General features: G+C 51.2%; 1 protein-coding gene across 8 annotated transcripts in view; it reads right to left on the bottom strand.

Moving 5' to 3' along the window:
• The window catches only part of HOXB3 (homeobox B3), a 53,867-nt gene that overhangs the window by 14,096 nt on the left and 31,861 nt on the right, over window positions 1-7,910 (bottom strand). For 4 of the 8 annotated variants that reach the window (XM_080564687.1, XM_080564682.1, XM_080564684.1 and 1 more), the window contains exon 2: window positions 2,896-6,634. The exons of 1 other annotated variant lie outside the window; for it this stretch is intronic. The gene's annotated coding sequence lies outside the window, so the exon portion shown is untranslated. The remainder of the gene's footprint in view (window positions 1-2,895; window positions 6,635-7,910) is intronic. 3 more of the 8 variants (XM_080564683.1, XM_080564686.1, XM_080564688.1) reach the window with 1 other exon arrangement.

The following is a 7,910-nucleotide window of genomic DNA, read 5'->3' as shown; positions in this document are numbered from 1 at the left end:
GAACGATTTGCTCGCTGTGGTTGTGGGCCTGGGGAAGCTTCCAGCAGGGCAGCTGCTGGCGGCGAGAGGCGGTGCTGAGCGGTGCTGAGAGGGGGCACCCCGCTGCCCTTCCCTCGGGCCTCCGCTAAAGGCGGCGGGGAGAAATTTCTTTTGGCGGAGGAGGCTGGGGCTGGCATGGGTGCAGGGAGCAGCGGGGAGCCCTGAGCCGTGGGGTGTCGTCCCAGTCTCGATCCCTTGCCAAGGGCTGTTTTGCACCACCCAAACGCCCCAGCTCCCCACCTACAACCCCCGGCCCGGGGCGGGCAGGGCTGTTAGAGCTCTGCTTTCCACCCGCCCAGCTCGGATCCCATCCTGGATCTTGGCTCCCCTCCTGTGCTTGGGTATTCCCTGGGTCTGGGGTGCCCTGCAAGGTTTGAGGCTTTTCTCCGGGTTCGGGGTCCCGTCCCCGCCTTGGTCTGCTCTTCTGGGGCTCCTGATCCGGGTCTGGGGCTTTTCACTGAGCGCCCGGGATCCTATCCCGGCTCTGCGTCTATTAATCGGGCTCTGAGGCTCTTACTCAGGGTCTGCGGCCTTTGAGGCCATTTTTAGGGTCTGGGGCTGTCCTCCCGGGCCAGGGAGGCGGCTTGTCCCCACCACGGGTTCCGCCAGAGCGACAAGGCAGCACCCCGGCCGCCCCATCTCCTGACGTCTGATTATTGAAGGGCGACACTCGCACAATGGCGGCCGGCCCGGGGCTCAAGAAAGCCCCGGTATTGATTTAGACGGGGCGGCCGCCCAGGGCGGGGGCTGCGGGTGGTTCCCCCGCTCCGAGCCCGCAGCCGCCCCCCGCGAGGTGCCAATTTCTCACGCTCAACATCCCAAGCCTCCAGGAAACAAACAAATAGAAAAAGACAAAGAAAAAAAAAAGGCAACAAACCAAACCAAAATGTCACCGACTGAAATAAGGGGGGGGGGGGGGACGGACCGACCCGGGGGGGGGGAGGATGTCTGCATCCATTTGAAGCCGACAATTTAAACTAATACGGAGCGTGACAGAGAATGATGCTGCATTTCTGGCTCAGTCACCGTCCCTGAATCTCCTTTAATATTTAATGAAAGTCGCTGAGTTGCTCTAATTTTGCTACATAAAGGTTTACACTAGCAGACAGAGTTAAATATCCCCACTCGTGTGGTGCTAGACTTGGCTGGTGAGCAGGGAGGAGGAAAGGGAAGAGAAGGGAAGGGAAGGGAAGCAGGGGGGAAAAGCGGTGAATTCTCATCTGAGAATCCGGTGTGAACATTTAATCTTTGCTCCTGTTGTCAGTTTTATTGACTCCTCGCATGCTGGAGCTTGTAAAATATTTAAAACCGCGATCTCTCACTTCCTCCTTCCCTTTCAACACTCCCGGTTAGGACCAATTTGGTCCAGTCCGGAGATGGGAAGGGAGGGCAGTGCATGGCTCCTGACATCCCACTTTCCGCGGAGGTTGCGTTCCTCGCGCTGACATTAAGGCAGGCAGTAGTGCCCCCGGTTTGGGACACGCACCGTATCCCCACGGCTTCAGCTTCGCTACCGTAACTCAGCGGCTTTAAAGGAATTTCCCTGTTACAGTCCAGCTATGCTTTGCATAGCAATCGTTAAAAAGGTAACAGCTGCCAGCCAGGTTCTGCTACCATTTAAGCTTATTTCTACTGCTATTACTCCTTGGAGCTGCGCTTTTACTGAGGTAGATAACAGGTTTGGATTCCTAAATATAAAGCATTCGTTGGAGCACCTTCTCCAACTTTCATCGTAAGAACATTATTCTCTATTTCTTCATCCATCACCGTCACAGCCTTAGCGAGATCAGGGCTCTAGAAAGCCACGCACAGTTATCCGCCTGCTGTAAAAGAACAACGAACTACCCGCAACGAGTCGGTTCCCCTTTCCGTTGCTATCAGCGGTGGGTGGCTGGAAGGACCCGAGGCGAGCCGCCTCTGACGGGGTCCGCCGGCAGCGCCCCGCTTGCCGCAGCCCCATTGTGCCGGGTCTCCGGGCCAACTCCCTCTCCTGCCTGAGACCACGTTTGTATCTCTCTTGGAAGCAGCTAACTTCGGGCTTCCCGACGCAATTTCATTTTCGCCTTTTAAGCCCTATTTCTGTGTTTGATTTAAAGTGGGACACCTCCAGAAGTTGCCTTGCTTTGCTAAAGCAACCTGTGCCTGTTTCCAGCGAGGAAACCCTTCTGCCGGGGACGGGAGGAAGAAACTGGGAGAAAGTGGGAAGAAAATGAGTTATCGTTGATAAAAGGATGCTGCAACGCAAGACTCCGCACTGTAATTTTTATATTAAGGTCGTGCTCTTTTACTAGGTTTATATGCCAATGAGGCGTTCCCGGTTTACCAAATTTATACAAATCTTTCCTTAATTGGTAATCACAGATGCTGTAATTTAAGACCCCCAGCTACAGAGCTTTCATATTAGCTGCTGATCTATTACTGTAAATCGTCTGAAATAATCAACTCCAGGGAGTGGGGTAGAGAGAGATCCTCGCTCTAAAATATCATCGCTTGCACATCATTTTCACTCGAGAAATGATTTATCTTGGACACCACTATAAACAACACAACTCTCTCACAAACACACACACAATGGCAGCCGCACTGCTGCTGACATGTTTATTGTAATAAATCAAGAAAGGGAGAAAAAAGGTTGTGAGGAGAGAGAGAGGGAGAGGGAGAGAGAGAGAGGAATATTCCTAAAAATATCAATGAAATGCCTCGATGGGTATAAACACACATACCACCATGTGAAGAGAAATGGGAGGAAATGAAGACGGCTATTTGTCACATTTTACGACAATAACATTAATAACAAACAATAAATTTACATGGACATATAGACACGCTAGGAATTGGGAAGCCCCTGCTACTTACAATAATCCAGCCCTCGGCGTGGCTTCGTGGTTCCTGAGAATTGTTTTATTGCAGACTCCTCTCCCTCTCCCTCTCTCCCTCTCTCCTCCTCTCCCCCTTTCTCTCTCTCTCTCTCTCCCCCTCTCTTTCTCTCTCTTTTTTTTCCCCTCAGCTATAGGCTTGTTTTTTAAAGGACAGTTGAATTTCACGTCAGACACAAGGAGACCATGTCTGCGATTTTCCTGACGAATACATATCTATTCTGCAACCTCTGCATTAATTATTTAATGAATCACGTGATAGGGAAGGGGGAAGGGGGTCTTTCAGTTTCATACTCAAAGGACCACTGTGACCTTCCACCGGAACAGTATTTTTTTAACTAAGTTTCGAACTGAGCGAAGCTTTCCTAGAGCTGCAGACACCTCCCCTGTCCACGGCTGTTGCACGGCTGCCTGGCACAGCCGCGCGAGCATGTGATGTGTGGGGCACGCGGCAATCGACTCTCATCCGCTTCCCTAGTAAAGGTCTGCGGTTTAGGTTTATTTCCCCCGCTTGTCTCCTGCCTGAAGTTGAGAGCGTTTGAACACTTCTCTAAACCTTTCCTGGACCTTCCTCTAAACCTTTCCTGGCTTGCTGGACCGTAGCTCAGCTAAGCAACACCGTGCTTTTTGTGTTTCCTTTCCTTTTCTTTTTTCCCAACACCGAGATTTTTACTAATCTTGTGCTGAATAGCACAACTGTTTTGGAGTCGAAAACAGCTGAGAATATTTATGCTCCTGGTACCATGTTTTAAAGAGCTCACCATTTCCTCCGCCTCACTGCCAGGCCTTTTCTCCCTGCTGCTGTTATTGTTTGGCCAGCATTTGAAAAAAAAAAAAAAAAGAAATTGTGACTCTGAAGAGAGCTGCCAGCTACAAGATCCTGAAAAAGCCTGAACAACAAAGGCAGCCGCCGGGAGCAGCCGCCGAGCAGCCGCGGAGCCCTGGCACCGGCCGCCTGCTCGGTGCGGGGCCAACGCGCGGCCCCGGCGGCTCTGCGCGGCCACGGGAAGCGGCTCCGGGGCCGCCTCCCGGGGGAGGGCAGCAGCGGGACACCGGGGGCCCTGCGCTGTGTCCCCGCCGCCCGGGTCCCCCAGGAGGGGGGCAGAGCCCTCGCCGCAGCCCCTCACGCGCCCCGGCAGCCCCCGGCGGGGCGGCTGTACTGGGAGCTGCCGTGCTCCCTCCCTCTTCGCAGGACGGTTGAAGCTTGAAGGGAACTCGTATTAAACGTGGAAATTAATTTAAAAGCCTAGAAGCGGGTTTTCACCAGTTAAGCCGACCGTGGGGAGAAGGGGACGACAGCCTTGGTTCTCCCCCGCTGCAAAGCAGTGAGCGAGGCAGCGCTTCGTTTTCAAAAGCCCTCGATTATTTCTTAATCGATTTTATCGAGTGGAAGAGGTTGTAGGGAGATAGCGTTTGCCTCAAAGTGTGGGAGGAACGGGGAAAAAATCCGATTAAAGGGAGATGAAGGGGTCCCACGAGGGAGGAAACTCTCGGGGAACAGGAGGTTTATATGGGAACTTCAGGTCGATTCAGAAGCCGCAACTTCAGCTTCACGCAATCACTTTTTTTTTTTTCCTCCCCTTTAGTCATAAAATGAAGCGTCCCTACGACTGGAATCCGGTTAAAAAAAATAAATAATAAACCTCACAACAACACAACAGACCTAGGCAAGGCAGCAAACGGGGCAGATACCCCCCTCCGCACCTCCTCTAGCATTTTTGGGTTTGTTTCATGCAAAAGAATCAGCCATTCGTTTTTTAAAGCCCCCAGTTCAAAGGGTCGGAAACACGGCCATAAACAGCGGCTTCACCCTCCGAGGTGCCGTGATCAAAGCCGTTTTCTTTCTAAAGATAAAATGAACGTTTATATAGTGAGAAAGCGAGATTGATTTACAGATTTAAACACGCCGTTCTTATTGCGCATCATAAATCTGTCAGAGGGGCTGAGAACCCCCGGCACGGCTCTCGGAGCGCAGCCGTTTTAAAGAGCCCCGTGCCGCACCTGGGCGGGAGCGGCCCCGCTTTCCTGCGCGCGTCCCTCTTTGTGATGGTTTCCTCGGTTTCCCTTGTCTCCGATAACTGCATCTCGGTGGGCCGTAGGGGCTGCCGTACGTGATTTCGCTCTCCCGCAGGACCCGTTTTTGTCCGGTTTGGGGACCAAGAGAAAACAAAGGGGTTCCGCATCCCGGCCTCGGGAGCGCCGGGGGCAGTGGCGGGGGCGGGGGGGGGGGGGTGGAAGCGGGGACGGTCGGAAACAAAGGAATTTCTGAAAATGAGACGCGAGATGCGACGCCGGACGAGGAAACTGTCAGCGGCGGGTTAGGGGGTGCCTCGGCTTTGATTTCATGTTTCTTTTCCCCCCAAGTTATTTTTGTAAAGCAATCAACAGTCAGCTGTGCAAAGCCAAACTACAGTCCCACCCCAGCTTCCCAAAGGCCTTTCCCCCCCTCTCCTTCTCTCTTCCTCTCTTACAAAGAAGCAGACAAACAAGCAAACGCCGAGGGCTTTCAGCCCTTTGAAGTGAAGTCGCGAGAAATAAGGGAAAGCTTTGCCTTTGGGCCTGGGCTCGGAACGACGGCGCTTCTACCGCGATACGCAGCAGCACAGCACCCCCGAGCCCTCCCTGCGCTCGTTCGCTCGCCGCCTGCTCCCGGCGGGGCTCGCCCAGGGGCCGGGGGCGCCCGGGGCGCTGCGGGGCCGGTCGGGGCCGGCGAGCTCCGCACACGCGGGGTTTTGCTGTGCCCCGGCCGCTCCGGGCTGGGGAGGTTGCCCCGCACAATGTCCAGCCCCGGAGAGGTCAAGGGGCTTGCGAGGTCAGTCCCTGGCTATAATACACAGCTAATCGCCTAGAAAACGTGTCCTCTGCGTGAACCCTCTCCCCCGATCGGCGCTGGCAAGAGCTGGCTTTTGCCTCCCCGATTTTCGCTCCCTCCTTCGCCGCCGCACCCCCGCACCGCGCGGGCCGGGGCAGCACCCGCGGAGCAGCAGCACCCCCGTGGCGCCGGCACTCCTGGGCCGCCCCGGGACCCCCGCACCCCCGGCACGAGAACGCGCCCCCGGTGCCCTGCGTAGCCCCAGCTCCTCTGGGACGTTCCGCGAAGCCCTCCCAAAGCGGCCCGTGCCCAGAGAGGTCTTGTTCGGGAGGGAGGGGGGGGGGCGAGGAAAAAAGGGGGCATCTCCCCAAACCCCAAAGGGGGGACACGGCGCCGCGGCCCGAAACACGCACAGCCCAACGTCGAGGAGAAAAATCCTCTCGCTACAAGGAGCCCGCCTGCAAATTTTCTCTGCTTGCTCCCCTCTCTCACATCGGTCAAAATGAAATGAGAAAACAGAAGGAAAACCCCGCACAAGCATTCACGTGTTGTTTTTCTTTCTGACCTTTTTTTTTTTTAACCTTTTTTTTTTTTCCCGAACTTTCTCGTGAGACGAGGCAATTAAACGATCAGAAATGCATGCCAAGAGAGCAGCTCTGTTACCTGGTTCGCTCCCACATCCTTTTTCCAACGCCCCAGAGACGGCCCTCATGGTTTGGGTGGTTTCTTCCAAAGTGAGAGTTCTGGGGGAGGGGGTAGCTTGGGGGTTTTGGTTTTGCTTTCCTCCCCCAGATATAAAGCTTTCACCTTTACGATCCAGATTTTATTATTATTATTATTATTTCCCCTGAAGATTCTTGTAGGAGTCCGGGTGCTTTTTTCCCAACAGACGGTCTGCGGAGATTTGCTGTTGAATAACAATGGGAAAAGGATAAGTATTTAAAGAAAAGAAGTGATTAATGATTTTCTGTATAATTCTCGCATTTTTCTTGGCTTCTGTCTGCTTATAATGGCTGTGAACTTTTAGGTCCTATAGAAATCTTCTCCCCTTCTATTCTATTCATACTTTCCAGCTTTGATTTGCTTCTTTCTATAGACCCTGCATTCCTGGAAGCATATGCTTTTTTTTTTTTTTTTTAAGAACGATCTCTTCGATCTCTTCACTATCTCGAAAATAACACCGTATTTACATCCACAGCAGATCAAAGAGAGAAACAGTAAAATAAAATCTAACAGTAATAAATAAATAAACAAACACATCTCAACCTTAGGTATTGCAATAAAATACATCCCTTGCTATCCTCTTTGGAGAAAAAAAAAAAAAAGGAGAGAAACTTCAAAGGTTTGCAGTTGCTCTCTCTGAAAATGTGATAGTCAACCAAAAATATACCCATAAATTCTTTCTTCTACGTCTGAACATGTAACATATCTGAATCATGTCACCACATTAATATTATTTTAAAGGATTAAAATTTCAATAGAAAGACAAATATAACGGTCCTTTGTTTGAGGTGGGGGAAGGGCTATTTTTGTGGGCACTTTATTTGCAAGGTGGTCGTGACTTACTACAAATAAAAGAACAGCACGTAAACACACTCTGTCTTCAAATATTTCAAATCCTGCCTTTATTTCTGAATAATGCAGGGGAATATTCCGGTCCTGATTGAAGAGAGGGGGAAGGGAGGAATTCTGTAAACAAAGTAATTTTTTTATAGGCAAGTATAGGAAAATAATTATTTTCTTCAGCTGGTGTGGAGGCTTTCCTCCTCCTGCGGATCCCCCTGCTCACAATAGTCTTTTTTTTTTTTTTTTGTAAGTTACAACTGGAATGTTATTTCGTCCTGAACAGTATTTTCGATACTTTCTATGAGAAAGAAAATGAAAATTAATACAAGAGCTGTGGCTCACAAAAGAAGCCATTTGTCTTCTTGATTATCTATTTGCTTGTCAGGCTATGAGCTATCGCAGGAGCCAGCTCCTTTGTAATATAAAAATACACAGAAAACCTGCAAACACCGAGAAACATCTGTGCAAAAATTAGACTCATTAATGCATTAACTACCTTGGAGAAGGAGGTTTTTTTTTTTTTTTAATTAAGAATTCTCTCTAGAGAGATACAACGCTACATCCATTCCTTACAGCAAAGCAAAGCGCTAATGACTACCTCTGTTTTGTCTGAGACC

This window comes from Anser brachyrhynchus (genome assembly GCF_964034855.1).
Source record: "Anser brachyrhynchus genome assembly, chromosome: 22".
In the NCBI taxonomy this organism is placed as follows: domain Eukaryota; kingdom Metazoa; phylum Chordata; class Aves; order Anseriformes; family Anatidae; genus Anser; species Anser brachyrhynchus.
This window is presented reverse-complemented; position numbering and strand designations above follow the sequence as displayed.